The sequence below is a fragment of the Armigeres subalbatus genome, chromosome 3 (assembly GCF_024139115.2).
Source record: "Armigeres subalbatus isolate Guangzhou_Male chromosome 3, GZ_Asu_2, whole genome shotgun sequence".
Taxonomy (NCBI): Eukaryota; Metazoa; Arthropoda; class Insecta; order Diptera; family Culicidae; genus Armigeres; species Armigeres subalbatus.
The window spans coordinates 281,182,273-281,205,780 of NC_085141.1; the positions used below are offsets into that span (position 1 = coordinate 281,182,273).

At 39.8% G+C, this 23,508-nt stretch overlaps 1 protein-coding gene across 8 annotated transcripts in view; it reads left to right on the forward strand.

Moving 5' to 3' along the window:
* The window catches only part of LOC134224638 (uncharacterized), a 196,217-nt gene that overhangs the window by 102,046 nt on the left and 70,663 nt on the right, over positions 1 to 23,508 (forward strand). For 7 of the 8 annotated variants that reach the window (XM_062704100.1, XM_062704099.1, XM_062704096.1 and 4 more), the window contains exon 3: positions 8,266 to 8,356. The exons of the other annotated variant lie outside the window; for it this stretch is intronic. The gene's annotated coding sequence lies outside the window, so the exon portion shown is untranslated. The remainder of the gene's footprint in view (positions 1 to 8,265; positions 8,357 to 23,508) is intronic. 8 annotated transcript variants of the gene reach the window in all.

Below are 23,508 nucleotides of genomic sequence, written 5' to 3' on the forward strand. Positions count from 1 at the left end.
CTTCGACCCATATACCCGACGTAGTTCTCCGCTGCGTCGTTAATGGCTGCTTTGACTGTATTCCAGCAGTCCTCAAGAGGGGCCCCATCGAGCTCACCCTCTTCCGGCAACGCTGCCTCGAGATGCTGCGCGTATGCAGTGGCGACATCAGGTTGCTTCAGTCGCTCTAGGTCGTACCGCGGCGGTCGTCGGTACCGAACATTGTTGATGACGGATAGTTTTGGGCGCAGTTTAACCATCACCAGATAGTGGTCAGAGTCGATGTTAGCGCCACGATATGTCCTGACGTCGATAATGTCGGAGAAGTGCCGTCCATCAATCAGAACGTGGTCGATTTGTGATTCTGTCTGCAGTGGCGATCTCCAGGTGTACCGATACGGGAGGCTGTGTTGGAAGTAGGTGCTGCGAATGGCCATATTCTTGGAGGCGGCGAAATCAATTAGTCGTAGGCCGTTTTCGTTCGTCAGCCGGTGGGCGCTGAACTTTCCAATAGTCGGTCTAAACTCCTCCTCTTGGCCAACCTGAGCGTTCAAATCTCCTATGATGATTTTGACGTCGTGGCTTGGGCAGCTGTCGTACTCACGTTCCAGCTGCGCGTAGAATGCGTCCTTCTCATCATCAGTGCTTCCGGAGTGTGGGCTATGGACGTTGATTATGCTGAAGTTGAAGAACCGGCCTTTGATCCTCAACCTGCACATTCTCTCGTTGATCGGCCACCACCCGATCACGCGCCTTTGCATGTCGCCCATCACTATGAGAGCTGTGCCCGGCTCGTGTGTTTTGCCGCAGCTCTGGTAGATGGTATGATTACCTCTAAACGTTCGCACCATTGATCCCTTCCAACAAACCTCCTGCAGCGCTACGATGCCGAATCCACGGTCCTTGAGCACATCGGCGAGTATGCGTGTGCTCCCGATGAAGTTGAGAGATTTGCAGTTCCACGAACCGAGTTTCCAATCGCTAGTCCCTTTTCGTCGCAGTAGTCTTCGCCGATGGTTCCGGTCCGTACTCTCTTGTTGATTGTTCGTTGCTTATGATTTTTTAAAGGCTGGCTTGCAGGGCCTGACACCAAACCCCCTAAATTTCCGGAGGACCATTCCTCCTTATTTCCGGTGGACCATGGTGCGCAGTTTCACTTAGAGTCCCTCGCTGGCACTCGGACGATGATCAGCCGCCCCTAACATGGAGAACAGACGCTGTTGTGAGCCGATCCCGACATGGAGAACAGACGCTCAGTAAGATTTGCACCTCCGGAGAGGAGCAAATTCCCCCTTCCCTGTCAGCATACGACCATAGTTCCCACCGGGGTTGGTTACCCGATCTTCCCTAAGGTTGCTCGTATCCCGGCCAGCACCGCGGGGAGGTAGGGATAGGAGTTGCTGGGTAAGAGGCTAAGGACCGCGAGATGGGGTCTATTTTATTCCTTCAGGTACGCGAAGTACCAATGGTACGCTTTACCCAGCATTTGCCGTGGTGATGGTAAACTAATAAACAAAAAAGTTATGACATTTCAAACATTTCACAATTTTCACATATAGTAAACAAAAAAATTTCCGTGTATTTTTTTTCAAGAATCGCAGTTTGATGCTGATTTTATTGTTAAGGGCCTTGCGTGAGTTAAACAAGTTGTTTGTATGATATTCCATATTTATGTATTCATCGATATTATGTATATTATATGTATAAATATTATATGTATAAATAAATAAAATGAATTAATATTATCCTAAGTATTAAATTAAATGTGGCAGTTACACAATGTTGTTATAGAAACTCTAAGAGTTTTGGGTTTGAATTTTGGTATGGGTTATGATATCATGAAAACAGTTTATTAATACTTTTTTTATTTATTTTTATTCAAATTTTTAAAATATCGAACACTTTTGAATTATTATCAGCACAGTTTGAGTATAGTTTTGCTTTTAATTTTATTTTCCGACAATGGAATGAAACAGTGAAATTTTTGGGTTCCTTGGATCGTTTTCGCGTTATTAAATTGCTCGCTGAGCTCTGAAGCCTTTATTTCGTACTCTTCAGTAGTAGTAAAACAAAATGATAATTTGGTTAAATCTTTTTCTTTTCTACGATTTGCCCAATCAAAAGTTCTTTCGCAGTTTTAATTGGATGCTCACGTTCTTTGGCTAAACTTGCTCTTGTGGCCATGCGCTTTATTGTTTCTCCAATAGCATCACAAGGACCTTTTGCCATGTGATGTAGCAAAAATGCCATTCTGCATCAATTCCGTACATTGATTTAAATTGACATAGGCTCGAAAAATTCTTACGATTTTTGTACTGCGACGCTGCTCCATCAGACATGAAATATATCTTTTTGACTTCTTTATGCTTATCAACGCGTAAAAAGTTAATCATTTTTCAATGAACAAGTTTACGGATACTGAATCGTGTCTTAAATCTTCGGAAATTATAATAAAACTTAAGTGTTCAATTTGCGTACTTCCATTAAAATAAATAACGAATGGATGAATTGTAGCTTGTTGTACGTTCGAGTGATGGGACTGCACTTCATCTTGCAATACAAAGCTGTAATTTTCAGAAAAATCACAAATGACTAAAAATTCACCATTTTGTAATGTATTTTTCGTATTTTTTAAAAAGCTGGATTGTTCTGTTTTAATGAAATCGTGAGGGATTAAACTTTCTAATTTCAAGCAAAAATATGACACAAACTCATCTACAGGTTTTACAATAGTTTCTATGTCACACCTATCCGTGGTCACCCATTGCTCAAATGATAACTGATCAATATATTTTTCTTCAAACTCAGCGAATAAAGTATTTTCCAATGATGAAGAATCTGGACAATCCGAACAAGATCGTAGATAGCAATTTGATATTGTATTTTCACACAAAAGACTACCAGTTAACATTTTAATATCCTTTGTTAAATTGATTCTTTTCAAACTATGTAAAATAAGATTAATATTCTCATGGGTTGTGCACACACACATTATGTGTTCCTGAATTGGAAAGAAGCTTACATTGCCTTGGCTGAAGGCTTCTGCAAATGAGGAAAACCTATTTTAATATTATCGTGAATTTCCTTGAAGCGTGTGTACGCTTCTTTCAAAGTCGTCATCATTAATCGTTTTTGGATTGCTTGACGCTTTCCATCTTTTTTTACTGATACATAATCTTTCGCCAGTCACGTGCAATGAAAATTATGACACTATCAATACTTTTGATCACAACACTGGATCGTGTCTAAGTTTCTTATAGATGCTATGAATAATTAAATCAAAATATCATGAAAACAACTTGTTTAAATCACGTCCCTTAACAATAAAATCTCATCAAACTGCAATTCGCGAAATAACTTACACAGAAACATTTTTTTTTACTAAATGTGAAATGTTTATTAGTTTACCATCACCAAATTTTTATGGTAGATAGCTAATATAATGGACCGTTTTCCCTAAAAAAATTACGTTCGAAAAAGATAGGGTTTTGAGATATTTGAGTTTTTGTGACAAAATGATATTTTTAAAGGCAAAAAAAATTTTTTTACTGTGCACATTTTCTTAAGAATCACCATTTAGTTGTCTAACTTTGCTGAAAAAATCATAACAATCGAACATTCCGTTTTTGCTGTGCAGCTTTTAAATATTTTTGAACCATTTTCACATACACCCTTTTGAAAAGTTAGTCGTGACTCAATATGAAGATTTGATATCGAAAAATGACGATTCAGATGAAATTGAAAAACTGTGCAGAGTTTCAAATATTTTCGAAATGGTCGCCCAGGATCGACTGACATGCCCCCGTGGAATGCCTCTTTAGCAATCCAAACTCAAAGATGGTGGAGCCCAGAAGGAAAACAGGGCTCAGTGGTCAGAGAGGTAAAACGAAGAGGTTTTGTCCAAATTAAAATGGTGTAACATCATTGACCTTGCTTCTAATTTACCTGGACAAAAGTGATGCGATGCTTCCTCTCTGTGCTGAACCCCTTTGCACTGGGTAGGAGTAGCTCGAGTTCTCCCGGTTTGGTTTGCCAATCGATGTTCAGTTCGGTTTATCCTATTCCGAACCAGGATAGCCAGTCGTCGACTTGTCCACCAGTAATTATGCCCGATGTCCACCAGTTAGATAGCTAGTCGATGGGCTTCTCAAATTACTCGATGATCCATGAATTATACACGCCTATGGTTTTTTCCTGAATGTTGACGCCAGATAGGGTAATTGGATTCGATCACCATAAATTGTCCACTTTCGATCGTATCCACTCCAAACCGTCCGTTTGGTTCACGTTCAAGTCACCAGGTCACGCAAGATAACAGATGTTAGTAGGTTAAAGGATGCCTAACCTGCACAAAACTCTATTCCGATGAAGTCCAAGCTAAACCGATGGCGGTCATCCGCGATGGCGATCCACAAAATGCTAAATCCTAAAGCGCGCAATTCCCTTCAATGGAACAAAGCCTCCGATTATTACCCTGTGTGATGGCGCTCTTGACTCCTATGTATTCCAAGCCTCAATGGAATCAATTGTTCTCCTATGGGATGGCGCCAACTATCCAAAGTTGATGGTGTTCTAATGGCTGGTTCTTGACTCGTTCCAGTGTCGATAGCTTCCTCAGTTCCTGATTCCGGCAGTCCTTATCCGGTTCGAAGGACCATAATGTTGGGTAACCGGACCCTTACCAACATCGAATATGCACTATTCGGAGACACTGCCTTCCTGAGGTTTCTTGCAGGTACACTTCCTTTATTGGTGGGGTTCTTCTCCGTGCACAAAACTCATTCTTATTCGAGACACATAATCCAAACGTTTATTTATCCTCGAACATTTAATTACACTTAACCCCATATATTTACAGCACTCTTTTACATTAAACAGTTATTACATTTGAACATATGGTCGGGGTTCAGCGAAACCGCACCAAGCGCCTTTTTGACTGACTTGTGATATATTATTCGTAGAATGAAAACTGAAAGTAAATCATATCAATTATTTCGTACATTTGTCGTTGGGTATCCTCAGTTATAGGACAGAGGGATCTTCTTCTTATTGGCATTACATCCCCACACTGGGACAGAGCCACCTCGCAGCTTAGTGTTCATTAAGCACTTCCACAGTTATTAACTGCGAGGTTTCTAAACCAGGTTACCATTTTTGCATTCGTATATCATGAGGCTAACACGATGATACTTTTATGCCCAGGGAAGTCGAGACAATTTCCAATCCGAAAATTGTCTAGACCGGCACCGGGAATCCAACCCAGCCACCCTCAGCATGGTCTTGCTTTGTAGCCGCGCGTCTTACCATACGGCTAAGGAGGGCCCTAGGGCAGAAGGATATCCGATACGATTTGTGATCAATTGGGTCCGGTACACTAAAATTTGTGCAAGAAAATTGGTAATTTTTCATTGGCGCTTGGTGCGAATTGGCTGAACCCCGACCATATAAATTAAATACCGTAGGTCATGTCAACCTTCATTTTCTTATTACCGAGAGCCTACTGATTTCATAAAAACTTATTCCTTGGCTGATCGTCCTATTGACGTCATCAGTCGTAAATTTATTTGAATTGCCTCATTTTTAAAATGTAAGTAATCTGTAAGAGAATATCTACACACTACCAGTGATGTACGTAGGAATGGGTGAGCCAACTCCCGAACAATCTGTAAGGTTTAAGGTTCCCCCAAACACACGCGACGCGACAGTAGCGACGCGATTCTATCACTTGGCGACAGCGATTCTGTCGCCGTTGGTATGGAAGCGTAAATAGAACATTGCCTGCAGCGACCCAACGATAGAATCGCTGCGACTAGTTGTCGCCGTCGCGGCGATGAAATCGCTTAGGTTTGGGGGAGCCTTTATATGTCATGTTACCATTTTTGCATTCGTATTTATATCATGAGGCTAACACGATGATACTATTATGTCTAAGGAAGTAGAGAAGATTTCCAATGCCAGCCTTGCTTTACTGCACGGCTAAGGAAGGCCCCTTGAACAATCTAGTGCCTTCGATTTAAAGTTTAAAAAAGTTTTGAGTAGTTATCACTTGTTTTACTGAAAAAAGATTTGCAAAGAGAGGAGCAATGGTCTGTATCCAAAATGCATCCTTAAGGTAAGACAACTTTTTGCTTCAATCAAAGTTAATTGCCTATTTCCGGGGATTAATTTGGGAATCACGAGCTCGTTCAGTAGCCACTAGGTTGCGAAGGCCGACGGAGGTCCTTCGTAGCTTAGTTGGTTAAAGCACCAGTCTAGCGTACTGTGAGGTCATGGGTTCGAGTCCCATCGAAGGGAAAGTGGTTACCTCCAATACATTTTCCAAATCAATATCTTCCACATAACGTACATATTCACATATGAGTTTTCATAACAACTTTTTACTGTTTTAGCGATAAAATTAAAAGCAATATCCTCAAAGATTCATTTGGCTTTGCAGAGAAATTTTCTCTTCATTAGTTAAAAATTTCATGCCACTCTCCATTCGACCGGTTCCAGACAGTTACGTCGATTTATTTACATTTCGTCAGTTTCGCCCTTATCCGAAATTACAACACAATATTTTATCAGTCACGCACCGACCGACAATGCAACGCTATTTATGTGCCGTACAATCGCCGAACGTGATCCGGCGTACGCCCGTTGGTTGCAGTTGAAGCATCCCGTTGTTGGGCTGGTTGGCCGACTGTCGACTGCCTTCTTTTCTTGGTGATAGATAATGGCAACGCGAGAATTCGAGGTCGAACTCGTTTTGACCATATTTTGTCAACGGCCAGTCAAGCCGACGACAGCAGCAATCGTGGCTGTCATCGTCCAGCTCACCGTACGCGTACGGTTTGTTATTTATAACGATTTTTTTTCGTCCCATATCGTGGTCAGTTGACAATCGATTGTCTTCCATAGGTACAGCAGCAGCGGAGGGATGCATCTCTTTCTCCACGGAACGATCATTCCGAATGATTTAATGGCGCCATTACGCAGCCAAATATGGCAATCAGGTATTCCCTTCAATCGGAGCGACATTGATCGGTTTGATGATGTTTGCCCGTGCAGTCTGTGCGTAAGGTCCCAGAGAAGGGAATTGTAAATTTCTTGGAGTCGGACTGTTGTACAGATTGCTGAATGTAACCACGGACCGCCACGGCGAAGAATGCGTTACAGCACGGTAGAGAAAGGAGACAAATTTCCGATTGCAATGTGGGTTTTTGTTTAAGGAAATCTGAAACTGGACGCTTGCGTTTACCTGATAACCTCTCGGGGGACTTATCAGCGGCAAATTACAATAACAGTTATGAAACGCCTTCGTTTTATTTTTGGATCGTGATGCTGCACTTAGGATTTTGAGAAGGTTGAATAACTCACAATCAAATAAAAATTGAAGTTCATTTAACGTCTCCCATTTTTCTCAACATTTATTCAACGTCTTTCGATCGTTTCATTCTTGTGCAACCATATTGATGTGTCAAATTAATATATCAGTTAATACGCACTAACAACTTCGCCAACGTAGAAGCGCAGCTGCCATTAATTCCCGATGTTATTAAATAATCGTTTCACACCCTCTTTGGTAAACTGCGCATTCTCGAATGGTTTAGCGGGGGTAACCTTGCCTCAATATCGAGATCTCCCACAGTCAGTGATGATGGTTCTCCCTCATCAAATGTCCCCTTCCCCTTCTCTTATACGAAAGACATCGCTCGCGAATCAAACAAATAATCAATGCAAAATTTTGCTCAACTGCTTCAGCACAGGAAGTTCCCAGTGTCTGAAAGTAAGAGTACGCGGTATTGAATCTGTTTTGAATACCACTAATTATAACAGATAATGATCCATGTTTATGAAGCTTGGTTGAACTCGGTGTGTGTTGAAAACTTGATACTGTAATATAAAATAATAAACATTCAAAAACAAATAACTTAATATTTGTTATTGTCCATTTGAGGAGAAGAGAGTTTGAATCAAATAACTAAAAATAAAGTTCCAGTCAAAATTTTCAATTGACGTGAAACTATCAATCAATTCACGCAATATATCACATACCCTTTTCTAAAATCCAGCGAAGACAAATTCATACCCAAAGCTTTCAACTGTTGAATCTTTCCGCGATTCATATTATCTCCCAAATCGATCTCCACCGCCGGATTAAAACTGGGAAACGATTTAATTGAAGTGCGTCTCTTTCCTCCTGACAACCACAAAACTGAACTACTTTGAATGGAGTTATGTTTAATTAATTATAATTTTCTGTTTTCATTGACTAACCCTTTTCGCATGTCCATTTTTTTTCAGAAACAACTTGACAACGGAGAGAACACAAAAGACGCGTGTGGTATACCACCGACTGGTTACCTCCGCTCAGCACCCCAATCCATTACGCGTGGTAAGTAAACGGCCCGATTAATTAAACATGCTATCTTCTTTGAATTCAGAATATATGGCCAAGCCTGCCGAATAAATGGCAGACCGATGCTATAATCGGATGGCTGCGAGCAAGTGGTTCTCCTGTTGGTGAAAAGGTTGGTGGCGATGCGAACCAAGTGGTTGAGATTTCTTCGGGTATGCCACTGTAACCAGTTAGAAATTTGAGTCTAAAAGAATGTATTGTTTTGCAACAACAAAAACTAATACCTCTGATTTTCCAAAATAAATTCCTCTTAATTTCCGCTAGAAATTCTTAAGAATTTCCACAGACAACTCCTTAAAATTTCTGAAGGAAATTTCTCTTTCAAAGGATTTTTTTTTTATCTCCGCAGGAAATTTCTTAGGCCTTTTACAGGATATCATTGTTAATTTCTCCAGGAAGATTTACACCACGCATTACACCAATACAAGTTAAAAGACTCTTGCATCGCATTACGCAGAATTATCATATATCATCTTTTCAAGCGGGTTTCGCAAAAAAGCTGAAAAAGATAGGCGTACATGCGGCCGTCCCATCACGAAGAATTGTTATTCATCCTATCCACCATTAAATCCTTCTTATTACGGGCGTTCCACCAAACCAAAGAGAAAAAAAACCTTTAACATTGGGCACCCTACCATTCGAATTATGATCCTTCCGAACCACAATTACACCATTTTTTCATCCAGGCGTCAAATCAGCGCAGAGGAAAATATGCTTACATATGGCCGTCCCACCAATCCAATCACGCCATTCTTCTTGCTGGCGTCCTACCAACGTAGAGGAAAATCTTTTTTATATGCGGGCGTCCCACTACGCAGAATTGTGATCCAGTTTTGCGGGCGCCGCACCAGCGCAGTAGAAGAATTTTTTACTGCGTCCTACCACGACGAATTGGTCGGGGTTCAACCAAATCGCACCAAATGCTTACGAAAAATTACTGCCCAAGCTTTCGTTTAACAGATTTAATTGATCGCAACTCGTATCAGATATCTTTCAACCCCATAACTGAGGAAATCCTACAATAAATGTACTTATGAATTGTTATGAAACAATTTTCGTTGTCCTTGTCCGAACAAAAGATCACAAGTCAGTCAAAAAGTCGCTTGGTGCGGTTTAGCTGATCCCCGACCAATTGTGATTCAACCGATCCAATCACTCCATTCTTCTTTTGGGCGTCCCACCATTCTTCTTCTTAATGGCATTACATCCCCCACATTGCCGCCTTGAAACTAAGTGTTCATTAAGCTGTCCCACAGTTATTACTTGCGAGGTTTCTAAGCCAAGTCACCATTTTTGCATTCGTATATCATGACATGGCTAACATGGTGATACTTTTTATGCTCAGGGAAGTCGAGACAATTTCCAACCCAAAAAGTTTCTTAGACCTGACCGGGAATCGAACCCTCAGCATGGTCTTGCTTTGTAGTCGCGCGTCCTACCGCACGGCTAAGGAGGACTCGCAGGATACAGAGGAAAGAACTTGGTCTGAACACAATTCAAGCAGCAGATAGAGCTCTGCAAAGAACTGCTATTCTTTTGCTCAATGGTTACCTAAAGCAAATGTTCATACTTCATCATATTCTTTTAATTATAGATCGAAAATTTTCAACTAGTATGGGAAAAGGTTTGGCTGTGGACACTCCCACGTATCTTTTGATAGACACCTCTACTTTGTACTATGAACAAATCATTATTTACCAAAGTTAAAATCAAAACGAAAGGTCTTTTTTCCTCTGTGTGAATGTCATAAAGTAAAGTTATTTAAATCAACGGTTCTCAACCTTTTGCTTGAGAGGCACCCTTTCGAACTTAGGCTTTCATTGAGGTACCCCCCATTTTTCGCTGAAAATGAAAATAAGCGTACTTTATCTTCTTATTTTTCTAATTGGCATTACATCGCCCACTGGGATATTGCCGCCTTATTAACCGCGAGGTTTCCAAAGCAAAGTTACCATTTTTGCATTCGTATATCATGAGGCTAACACGATGATACTTTTATGCCCAGAAAAGGAGGGCCCCCTTATAAGATATAGAGCGTACTTTATAAGATATATTAATAAAGAACCAAGAAACTAACGGGATATATAACTATCAAACAAATTGTCAGGAATATTCGTTATTCCGTGAAACTTTCCGATTCAAATTAATTTCATACAACAAGTTTTTCGCAAGACTTCAAGGACTTTTGGAGGCCTCCAAGCCTGAAGCTCCTGAAAGTATGATTCCGATTCTCTTGAAAAATGGCTTTCGAGCATTTTAAGATGAGGCTTCGGAGAATCTTGAAAGAACGCATCTCAATATCTTGCAAGAAGGCCTTCTGATAGGGGGTTCCAAGGATCTTGAAATGATGCTACCAAGCCTCTTCATAGGGGGCTTCCAAATCTCTTGAAAAGCTGCTTCCAACTCTCTTGGGAAGCTGCTTCCAAGTCTCTTGAAAAGCTGCTGCTGTATCTTGGAAAGCTGCTTCAGCGCCTCTTGAAAGGAGGCTTCCGAGCCTCTTGAAAGGAGGCTTCCGAGCCTCTTGAAAGGAGGCTTCCGAGCCTCTTGAAAGAAGGCTTCCGAGCCTCTTGAAAGGAGGCTTCCTAACCTCTTGAAAGGAGGCTTCCGAGCCTCTTGAAAGGAGGCTTCCGAGCCTCTTGGAAGAAGGCTTCCGAGCCTCTTGGAAGAAGGCTTCCGAGCCTCTTGAAAGGAGGCTTCCGAGCCTCTTGAAAGGAGGCTTCCGAGCCTCTTGAAAGGAGGCTTCCGAGCCTCTTGAAAGGAGGCTTCCGAGCCTCTTGAAAGGAGGCTTCCGAGCCTCTTGAAAGGAGGCTTCGAGCCTCTTGATAGGAGGCTTCCGAGCCTCTTGAAAGGAGGCTTCCGAGCCTCTTGAAAGGAGGCTTCCTGAGCCTCTTAAAAGGAGGCTTCTGAGCTCTTGAAAGGAGGCTCTGAGCTCTCTTGAAAGGAGGCTTTGAGCCTCTTGAAAGGAGGCTTCTGAGCTCTCTTGAAAGGAGGCCTGAGCTCTTGAAAGGAGGCTTCCGAGCCTCTTGAAAGGAGGCTTCTGAGCCTCTTGAAAGGAGGCTTCTGAGCCTCTTGAAAGGAGGCTCTGAGCCTCTTGAAAGGAGGCTTCCAGGCCTCTTGAAAGGAGGCTTCTGAGCTCTTGAAAGGAGGCTTCTGAGCCTCTTGAAAGGAGGCTCTGAGCCTCTTGAAAGGAGGCTTGAGCTCTTGAAAGGAGGCTTCTGAGCCTCTTGAAAGGAGGCTCTGAGCCTTGAAAGGAGGCTTGAGCTCTTGAAAGGAGGCTTCTGGAGCTCTTGAAAGGAGGCTCTGAGCCTCTTGAAAGGAGGCTTCTGAGCCTCTTGAAAGGAGGCTTCTGAGCCTCTTGAAAGGAGGCTTCCTGAGCCTCTTGAAAGGAGGCTTCTGAGCCTCTTGAAAGGAGGCCTGAGCTCTTGAAAGGAGGCTTCCTGAGCCTCTTGAAAGGAGGCTTCTGAGCCTCTTGAAAGGAGGCTTCTGAGCCTCTTGAAAGGAGGCTTGAGCCTCTCTTGAAAGGAGGCTTCTGAGCCTCTTGAAAGGAGGCTTCTGAGCTCTTGAAAGGAGGCTTCTGAGCCTCTTGAAAGGAGGCTTCTGAGCCTCTTGAAAGGAGGCTCTGAGCCTCTTGAAAGGAGGCTTCTGAGCCTCTTGAAAGGAGGCTTCCTGAGCTCTTGAAAGGAGGCTTCTGAGCCTCTTGAAAGGAGGCTTCTGAGCCTCTTGAAAGGAGGCTTCTGAGCCTCTTGAAAGGAGGCCTGAGCCTCTTGAAAGGAGGCTTGAGCCTTGAAAGGAGGCTTGAGCCTCTTGAAAGGAGGCTTGAGCCTCTTGAAAGGAGGCTTGAGCTCTTGAAAGGAGGCTTTGAGCCTCTTGAAAGGAGGCTTTGAGCCTCTTGAAAGGAGGCTCTGAGCCTCTTGAAAGGAGGCTTCTGAGCCTCTTGAAAGGAGGCTTCTGAGCCTCTTGAAAGGAGGCTTGAGCCTCTTGAAAGGAGGCTTGAGCCTCTTGAAAGGAGGCTTGAGCCTCTTGAAAGGAGGCTCTGAGCCTCTTGAAAGGAGGCCTGAGCCTCTTGAAAGGAGGCTTCTGAGCCTCTTGAAAGGAGGCTTCTGAGCCTCTTGAAAGGAGGCTCTGAGCCTCTTGAAAGGAGGCCTGAGCCTCTTGAAAGGAGGCTTCCTGAGCCTCTTGAAAGGAAGCCTGAGCCTCTTGAAAGGAGGCTTCTGAGCCTCTTGAAAGGAGGCTTCTGAGCCTCTTGAAAGGAGGCTTCTGAGCCTCTTGAAAGGAGGCTTCTGAGCCTCTTGAAAGGAGGCTCTGAGCCTCTTGAAAGGAGGCTTCCGAGCCTCTTGAAAGGAGGCTTCCGAGCCTCTTGAAAGGAGGCTTCCGAGCCTCTTGAAAGGAGACTTCCGAGCCTCTTGAAAGGAGACTTCCGAGCCTCTTGAAAGGAGGCTTCCGCGCTTACTGAAAACAGTCTCTTGAAAGAAAGTTTCTGAGCCTCTCGAAACGAGGCTTGCAACCTCTTGATAGAAGAATTTCGAAGAATTCTTTAAACGAGGCATTCGAGCATCTTGAACGGAGGCTTCCAAGCGTCTTGTCTTGAAAGGAGGCTTCCGAGTCTCTTGAATGGAGGCTTCCGAGCCTCTTGAATGGAAGCTTCCGAGCCTCTTGAAATGAGGCTTCCGAAATACTTGGCAGGAGACTTCCGACCCTTTGGGCAGGAGACTTCCTAGGCTCTTGGCAGGAAGCTTCGAAGCCTCTTGGCTGGAGGCTTCCGAGCCTATTGGCAAAAGGCTTCCGAGCCTCGTGAAAGGACGCTGACGAAATTGCTTCGGAAGGAGCCTTTTGAAAAGAGGATTTCAAGCTTCTTGCAACGCAGCTACTGAACATTTCGGAAAAAAAGGCCTTCATGTCTCTCAGCTGGAGTCTACCGAACCTTTAGATTCTAGATTTTAGTTCGGAAGCATTTTAATCAATATTTTGTCATCTTGTGAATTTGTCCATTCGACGTTTTGTTCTTTTGTTATTGTGTCCAACAGCCCTTCATACACTGTACTGCTTATGGTGGATAGGATTCAAAAGTTTTAAGTTTATTGATCACCATACTCAGAATAGAAAATATCAAAACATTGTCAATAACTTTTTATTGGAATTGTAATACATCCATCATAACGCATTTTTGTTCGAGGTACTTCCTGGGGCGGTGAAGGTACCCCCAGGGATACCTGTACCCCAGGTTGAGGTCCGCTGATTCAAATGAATAAGTGAGCTTCAAAGCGTATTTTTACAGTAAATTTAGTCTATTTTGAGGTTCAATGGAGAAATTTTTATTCATTACATTCCAAAAAGGCTACAAAATTCGGTTGAAGGCTCCTTCATTGGTTCAGTTATGGGTACCCTCGTTTTATAGATCGATATTGTACGAACATTTTATGCAGGTTTTAAGAATTATTTAGACATAATTGATTGAAATAATAAAGTTTATACATTTTTCTGTGTTCTAGGCGTATTTACGTGAAACCTGAAAAATCAAAAAAAAATCCATAAAAAAATAGGAAATTACCAATAAAGAAATAAAGGTAAGATCAATAAATTATTATGAAATTTCTACAACTAAGGCCAAATTTCCACAAACAATTGAGAATTTTCCACAGAACAAACCTTAAATAGCAATTTTAAAAGCAAAACTTTCAATTATAAAAGAAAAATTTTCCATAAGGAAATCAAAATGTTCTACGAAAAAACCCAGATTAATCCACCTACAGTGAGATTTTGACCCTTCCTTAGTTATAAGGATTTTTTTCCAGACTCCAGTATTTAAAACGAGATAAAACTACTCAGCTTCCCACGGCGATTTACCGTGAAAGTGCAAAATAATTGCCTACCCAAAGGCGGATGTCATGGGTTGAGTGACAACTCAACGAATGATAACGTACTGTACTTCATGCTGCCTATCTATAAGGCGCTCGTCGGATTGTATAACTATGGTTGACATGGTTAGTAACTTTCGTAACGCTGGTTGCATATATTGTACTCGTAATTTCCAGAGACCTCGATATTAATAGGAGATCGTCAGTTGCGTTCTAGCAAAAATTCCGCTTGAGGCCCTTCCTAAATATTTTAACAACAGCCACTAAACCTGACGGTATAATTGCAATATTTCCATTATCAGGCGACAGGTGGTGTTGCTGTGTGTTTGTATCAATGTAATATTGCATATACACTAGTGACATCTGCTGTTCGATATCGTAAGCTTTCAATGTTCCTTCCACACACACGAGGTGGAGAACAGTCTTGAAGAAATTGAAAGTATACAGCTAGAATTTAGTATGGAGGTACAATGAAATCTCTTTTATTGTTTAGAACTGTAAAACAAGTCGTGGGAACAAAAATCTAAAAATTATTTGTTGCTTTTTGACCTAGGTTTCATATTGATGCGTTGCGTAGTTAATGAGAACGGATGATTTGTCCATACAAGGAAATTCATTTTACTTTAAATGTTGTGGCGCCATCTCGTTCAAACAGCACCTTTGTCTTTGCCTTATTAATCCAGAACTAACTAAATCAGTCATTGATTTGAGCGAAACTCAATAGCGTTCAATAATAACACATATTTCGCCTTATGGATGCCTAATTTGGTAAAACTAAACTTGTTCAATACCTTAAAAATGAGCGAGATTTTTATGGTAGTAAATTTCAGAATTTGCACACATACGCACACATACATGCATACAATTGATCTATTAGTGTCTCAAAACATGCTCACATTTGCTATCTAGCTTCCACTGAAGAAATTTTTGAAATCCCTTTCAATTTTTACGTTTTTGCTTTTCTGAGAAGATTTTTTTGTACATGCTTTTATATGTTCCTCAATTAAAATCATTTGTTTCTTTGAAACAAATAAGAAAATAGGCATAATTGCATATCATATAATTTGTTATAATTATATTTTTAATGTCAAAGTGAATTTGTTTCAAATACCATACATTTTATTTAATAATTCACGAGATTTCTTGATAGATTAATACGTAACACACCTGCGTAACGCATACAAAGTGAAATTATAGACACTTCCGAAGGAAGGGTAAAAAAAAAACCCAAAATTTCCATAAACAAACCAATATTAACAATAAACAATTACAATATTTTCCACAATTTTCCATATTGTTTTTCCACAAAAAATAAAAACTTTCCTCGAAAAAATCTCGCTTTACTTTTCAAAAGGACCTAAGTAACATTTTTTCATGAATTAATTTGAATAGCGCAATCAACAGAAAAACATGAAAGGTTTCGATTGCTGTACTCAAATTAATTCATGAAAAAAATGTTACTTAGGACCTTTTGAAAAGTTAAGCGAGAAATCAATAAAGAGCAAAAAAAATATTAAAATTTTCATGAAGAAATATAAAAAAGCATTAAAACTGAGCATTTTCCCAAAGAAGACCCCTTATTTAAAAGCTTTTGAAGTTAATGGAAAATGGAAACTTTATGGCTTTTTTGTATTTTTTATGTAAATTTTACTACTTTTCTATTGTTCTTTATTGATTATTTTCAGGAAAATTTCTAATATTTTATGGAAAAAAATATTTATTTTGTGGAAAAATTTCGGGGGAATTCCGTCCCATTGTTTGTTTTTTTAGCCTTAATTATAGTGTTTTTGAAATGTTCAATTTAGCTCAACACTAATGGTTTGTTATTGAATGTTGGACCGATCGGACTTTACCTTCTGAAGTTATTGAAAATCAATATTTAGAGAAATGCTAATACTGTTGTATAGAAGTTGCATAGATTACATCACTTTCCATGGTAAATCCCGATCTATGTTACTGATTACCCCACCCAACTTCCTTCCCGTAGTTATTGTGGAGATGCAGAGGTATTCTCGGTTTTTAGTAGCAACAATCACCACATACTAACATTCCTTCCCTTTCCCAACCGGCTGTGAGGACTTAGCTGGCGTAGTTGTTGGTCAACATTTGCGAGCTGCTAAAACGTGCACTTTGAGAACAGATGGTAAAGTGCAATTTGCACCAGTTCTGATCAATCACGGAGTAGCAACCATTGATATGTACAGTCAGTCAGAGCTAAGCTTAGTTCTTCATGTGTTTCATGTTCTACCAAAACGATTCCTACTGTTATAACCTTCCACACCAACAATTCAAAAACCTCCCGTGACATCTATGAGAAGTCGTAGAGTTCTCTGCATCTTTCTTAAGAAGGTACTCAACTAACCATCCTTCCTCTTCCTCAGCATTCGTAAGGACGTGGCCATGACAGATCTCGACTATTGGAGAGTGCATTTCTACTATCTAAGAGATTGTGATTGGTCTCAAGTCAATATCTGTGATAAGGGATGAAAGTGATGCTACTCTTATACAATAGTCCAGGCTTGCATCACCTACGAATTTGTGTGAGCTGCTTAATGCTAATTCTAATGCTAATTTCAGCCACTTTAATATATAGTAGCTGCAGGCTGATCCAACTTAGACGGGTAATTAGTCCGCCTGTAGTAATGAGTAATGCGTTCGGAATTAGACCTACTGCACAGTACAGTGCATCAATAACTACCTAAATGTTAGCGACTAACAACTTCTTATTTTTCAGAGATAAATTTTCTAGCTAAATTTGAAATTATATAAAATAGATACCAGTTTACATATTTTCAATGGAAATAAAAATGAATATTTTATAATTGAACAAATAACACAAGAAGCATCCAAAACTTTAGTTGGCCTCGAAATACTTGCAAATTGGGAACCCTTATGATTCTTCAGAACAAAGACACCGCTTTGTGATGAAAGATTGATTCAAAAATCAATAGCTGATTCCTAATCGATTTGAATGAGAATCACAATACAGACGTGTTGAAGTTAACGCTGTAGTAATAAACAGCCATACAGTGTTCATTTGTTAAATTTGGAACAGAAGGAAGTCACCGTGGGAATGGTTTGTGACACACAAGTGCTAATTGTTCTGATCATCATAGAGATTATTATTATTTACTTAGTTTTGCCCAGACATTTTTGCGTTTCTCGTATACTAAGTATATGTAAAGGCTATAGCATTGCTTCAAAACAGAACTTTTGATAGAAGGCCCGGAGAAACATTGTGTTATATCAGCTCGACGCTTGACGAATTGAGGTGATGTCTGTATGTATGTATTTATGTGTATGTGTAGAACAAATGTGGGACACACTGTTTTGTACTCAGCATTATGCATTATGATGCATCAACGCTAGGTGGATTATTTTGTTTTTTTTTTTTTATTTTATGTTGTTGTGGCACGTTATAACACTTAAAATTATTCAATTGACAGACAATTGATAGAAAAATATATTACTGTCAGATTTTGGAAGTACCGCCAACGGGGGTGTCATTGGGCCAAAATATGGTATGCTCCAAGTAAATGTTACAAAGCTCTAGTAGTTAACATTGGAATCAAGTTTTAATTAGTTTGGTACAAGCTTGAACAATAAATTTACCGCTGTGTGGGGAAAAATCAATGAATTATGGAAATTCTTCAAAGTTATATGTTGTTCAAAATTGGCCCATTCTCTCCCCGCACAGGGGGTGACATTGAGCCAAATGAAATAGTTCAGCGGTGACGATGAAACGATTCAATCGTTCATTCAAAATTCATTCCTACATTACGGCTCTTACCAACTATGTAAGGCAAATCAACTGAATGCTTGGCCCAATCTCACCCCTTTTTTGAGTGCATTGCTCGTTGCTACGAAAAACCAGAACCGTTATATAAATATTAATAAAATTCGATAAAACAACAACAGATTATCGTAACATGATAACCAGGTATCCATCGATCTAAAAACTAGTTATGTAATAGATTTGTGGGGCATTATTGACACTATTTTAATACGGGTTCATTCGCTCAATAGTTTTACATTCAAATTCCAAGCATTATCGTACGAGCACAATTAGTTCTTGGAATTTGTTTTGTGATTTCCTAGACGTGAATTTTAATATAATTTCGAACCGTTTGAAGTTTTCATCAAAATTTGTAACAGTTTCTGAGATATTAGGAGTTGAAACATTTTTCGTTTTTGGCCCAATCTTACCCCCTAGGCCCAATGTCACCCCGAACGACGGTACTCAACAACATTAATGAAATACAGTGTTAAGTGGTGCTGCTTCCAATTTGTTAATGACATGATATCAATCATCATTTTTGATACCATCATTGTTCACGCTTAGTATCCTTTCCCCTATGTGGCCGAAGATATGCATGCATATCTTTATTCACACATCAAGAAAATAATTTAAATAAATGCCGTCTTCTTCGAAGCGAAAACCATGGGATGACAAAGGCAATTATCTGCATGTGAATCTTCGTCATCCTTCACACCTTCTTTATGATTGATCAATCAACAATGTACACCTACGACCAGGAAATAAATTTTCTGCTAATCCATCATCGTGACTCGCATTTGAGCATCCTTGACTAAAATGCAACGTCGCAGTTGTGGCGAAGCGATGTCCTCAGTTTTGCTACTTGCAATATAGATCAGATGCCTTCAAATTTCATAGGAACCCCCCAGTTCCTACCTATAACTAGTGAGAGCGCCTATACCCTTAATAACATCTACGATGGCTGTCACAATGGCCGGGTCAATCCTTACCTCGCATTTTTGTATGCACAAATCTAAATAAAGAATCAACACAACTCTAAACCAATCTTTTCACGCATGCTACAACAAAAAAGTGGATTTCAGTCCGATTTTTGTTGAGATCTGTGCTTTTGAAGTTGAGAGGTAAATTTGGAATAGGATTCCGTAGGGTTTCACCGCAAAGATCGTTCTCGTATTTGTATCGATGGAATTTTCAGATTTTTTACACTCAAAAAATCTCACAATTATTGCATAAAATATTCTGCAAGGTTTTGATACAAGAAATGTAAGCTTCTTATACAGGTATTATAGTAAAGTAATATGATATTGTTATATTACAATACAATGGTTGCTTTCAGCGCCGTAACATACGGTTAGCCAGGTTGGCCCCCGCCAAGGACACAAGCCTTATACGGGCGCCGTAAACAAGAAGTTGTACAAGAGGTATAGACCAATTTTAATATATTACAAGGTAGCATCTGGTCCAAATACCGTGATAAGGTATGAGCTATATGATAAAAAAAAATAATAATACAATTTGTATGAGGTAGATATTGACTACCCCGAGTGTGCTCACTCCTTTGGAGATACCTCCAGGTAAGGTACTACTCCAGAACAACCTTAGGATATTCCTCCAGACATTAAACCAGCAGATCTTCTAGAATATTTATGGCATTCCATCATAAGATCTTCTAAAAAGAATTCCTTCGTATATCCGTGAAGGTGTCCTAGAGAAACTTCTTCGGAGATTCTTCAAGAAGTTTCCGAAGAAACTTCTCCAGTATGTTGCTTCGGGAATTCTAGTTATATTTGTTTTTTTTTTTACGGTATTTCACATTGTTGGAGTGCATTCACGCCGAGGGAATTCTAGTGGCTCCTTATATGGTTTCTCGCTTAACTTTTCAAAAGGACCTAAGTAACATTTGTTTCATGAATTAATTTGGGTAGTGCAATCAAAAGCTTTCATATGGGTCTGTTGAATGCAATATTAAAATTAATTCATGAAAAAAATGTTACTTATGCCCTTTTGAAAAGTTAAGCGAGATTTCCTGTAAATAATGTACGAATTCTTTCAGTAACCCACAGAATGAATGGTTTGACCATGCATCTATTAATTTCTTTGTATCCACAGGAATAATTCTAACTATTCCTTCTGAAATTCTTTCCAATACCTCTGATATAGTCCTTCAATATTTTCTTTCAGCTATTCCTCCGGGATTCCTTTTTAGACTTCATGGAAAAATCCAAGAACAATGTCTGAAGCTTCTGAAATAATTTCTGCAGGAATTCCGAGAGGAAATAAAGAAGGACTTCTGTGAACGGATGCAGGAGGATTTAACCGGGAAATCTTCCAGTTATTTCTTCAAAAATTCCTCTGGATTTTTTCCCCCTAGACCTCCTTCAGCAATTATTCTGCAAATTCCTTTAGGAGTTCATTCATGAATTTCTTTTCCGGAAACTCTTCCATGAACTTCTTCGAGATTTAAGTCAGGTATTATATTCCTCTGGAAATTACTTCAAAAAATCCTCCAGAAATTCCACCGGGAATTCTTACACGAATTCCTTCAAGACCTGCTCCGGGAATTCCTCCGTGAATTCTTCCAAGAATTCCTTCGAAAATATTTCTAAATTCAGATTCTTCAGAAATTCCATCAGCAATTCCCCCAAGAATTCCTCCTGGAATGTTAGAGAGTCTTCTCAGAATGTTAGTGAATCTTCTTAAATAAGGCATTCTGGTCGTGACTAACACAATTTTTTTTTCGAAAGACGTCCTCTACCTTGAATTCATCCACGCATCCTTGCGGAAATTCTTCCATGAATTTCTTCGAGTTTCCAGTCAGGTATTCCTCTGTAAATTCCTACAGCAATTCCTCCAAAAAACCCCTCAGGAATTCTACCGGCAATTTTTACAGGATTCCTCCGGGAATTTCTCCAGGAGTTCCTCTGGGAAGTCCTCCGGGAATTCCTCTGAGAATTCGTTCAGGCATTCCTCTGGGAATTCCTCCGGGAGTTCCTTCAGAAATTCCTCCGGGAATTTCCTCCAAAATTGCTCAGCGAATTCCCCCAGAAATTTATCCAGGAATTCCTCCTGGAATGTTAGAGAGTCTTCTTAAGTCTTCAGTTGGCGTGCCCAACAATTAGATTTTTTCAAAGCCATTAGGTTACTTACCTGGATCAAATCGATTCCATTTCTTAAGTTTCAAGAAAATGACTGTTAAAGTCGAATTTTATCCAGCAATCCAATGGAATAAATTCGGCCGCAAGAATATTACCGACGGTATTTTGAACTTGGCCTTTTACGGAACGGAAAGATTGAGCAAGGGTCTATATTTGAAGTATGTATCAGCATTCATCTTACAATTTTGCAATATAGAAAGAAAGCCTTCTATTGATTGGCTGTAGCAGAATAACTTTAAAGACTAACAGTGTTTATTAACATAACTAATAACTATGCAAGTAATTATTTGCATCTACAATATTGTAGTTGTTTTGAATCTTTCAGAAATTCACGAATCAGGGAAATTCGTAGGGAATTTTTGAGAACTTTTATGGATATTTAGCAATCTATACTGCTCAGACAGTAGTCGAACATAGGTGTTAGGTATTCTTATAGACTTACAAAAATTATAGATCGAAGCTACTTGGAGTGAATCACTCAAGAAACACTTTTGAATTTCGTCATTTGCTTTGTGTAGAATATCACATTTTTTATTTATATGTCAGTTTTTCAGAAAGATCTAAAGAACATTCAGCAATCATTGTGAATTTCCAGTACGTTCTGAATATAGATTGCATAAATCTCTTCGATTTTTCGAGATGCTTTGATGATTCTTAACTATTTACTTGGAATATGAAAAAAAATGTCTGAAGGATTCTTTGAAACAATTTCTGGTATGTTTCAGAAATAACACCTGAATGAATATTCCAATAAATTTTCGGAAGAATTTCGGATGAAAATACTGGAGTAAACTCAAAACAGTTTTTTTTTTCTTATACTACTGTCATGGGCAGTAGTAAAACCCTGTGTGGACTCTGAAATCAAGCCTGCATGCCAAGAAAACTACCCAAAATATCGAGATTACAATCAATGCATTATCACACTTATTAGAATATTCTCAGGAATACCATTTCAAAGAATTCCTAGAGCTTTCAATAAATTACTAAATAATCTCTAGCGGATGAAACACAATTAAAATGAAGTACACTGGATTTTGTTTTTACACGATTTACATTTTCTCAATTTTCCACTCATCCTAAATGTTTAACGCATATTAATTATCATGTGATTTTTCTTCGATTTATTCTGGATTTTTTGAAACATGTTGCGAAGAGTTTGGTGGTGAATTGAAGTCACACGATCAAAAATACGAGCGAAAAAAAATCGTGTAAAAACAAAATCCTGTGTAATATTTTAAACTGCTTGACAATGTTGATGACAATGAAATGATGATTGGACAACAACATACACTCATGTGGAATGAAGACAAGTGTCTGGAACTTGCACCGGCACAAAATCAGAAACCGCTTTCCATTATCTATGATGAGTTTGCTGAGGAGCTGTCTTTCCCCGATATTGTCGGTGTAGCACCAACTTAGAATTCGGAAGTCAGGACTTCCGAACCGAACTTTCTTCCGAAGTTTTATATGTCAAACTAATTGATGCGTTGTTTAACGCATCTTTAGGGGAATCCGGCGCACTATTTCCGATGTTGAGTAAATTGCCTTTCTCTGGAGAAAAATCCAACTTCGGTATAAAAAGCGCAATAACTTTGTTCCGGATAGACAATATGATTTATCTTGGACATCCGAGATGCTTCAACCGTGGGGTCCCTGTGACAGCGTTCATGATGGGTACTAGCGAGGTGCGGGATCGACGGGCGCGAGACCGGAGCATATTTTGGATATGGCCATGAAAATCATGCGGCTGCGGGTATCGGAAGGATTAAACCAGGGCTGACAATAGTCATCGTCATGGCACGAAATCCACAGTAGCGACGAGTTGCCGTGTCTTCATTGCTGCCCTACACATCGTCAATGACGCGCACAACGTTGGCTGTCGTCGTGTAACCAAATCGTCATGACGACATTGAAGAACGAAGACTTCATACCGTTATTCTTCAAACGGCAGCTGCCATGCGAAGATTTATTAATCCTTTATAATAATGAGTTTAAAGTAACGTATGAAAGCGTTATGAATGTTATCGATACATTTATGTTACCAAAGTTCCTACTATTTGTTTATTTGAGACGCCATTATGTTTTTAACCAGTCCATCTATAATGACGTGCAATCAATTGTGTGAAGAAGTGAAGACGAAACTTTTGGTTACCCGACTATCGTCGTGGCACGCATGCGGCGCGAAGAAAACAAATAGGTGTTGCGTCGTGCAATGTTATGACGAAGACTAATTTTTTTTGCTTTCTTCATACGACGAGAATGACTATTGTTAGCCCTGGATTAAACAATACCTTTAAATGCATAGACACTGCCAACATAACAAGGGCACTGTCCGCAATA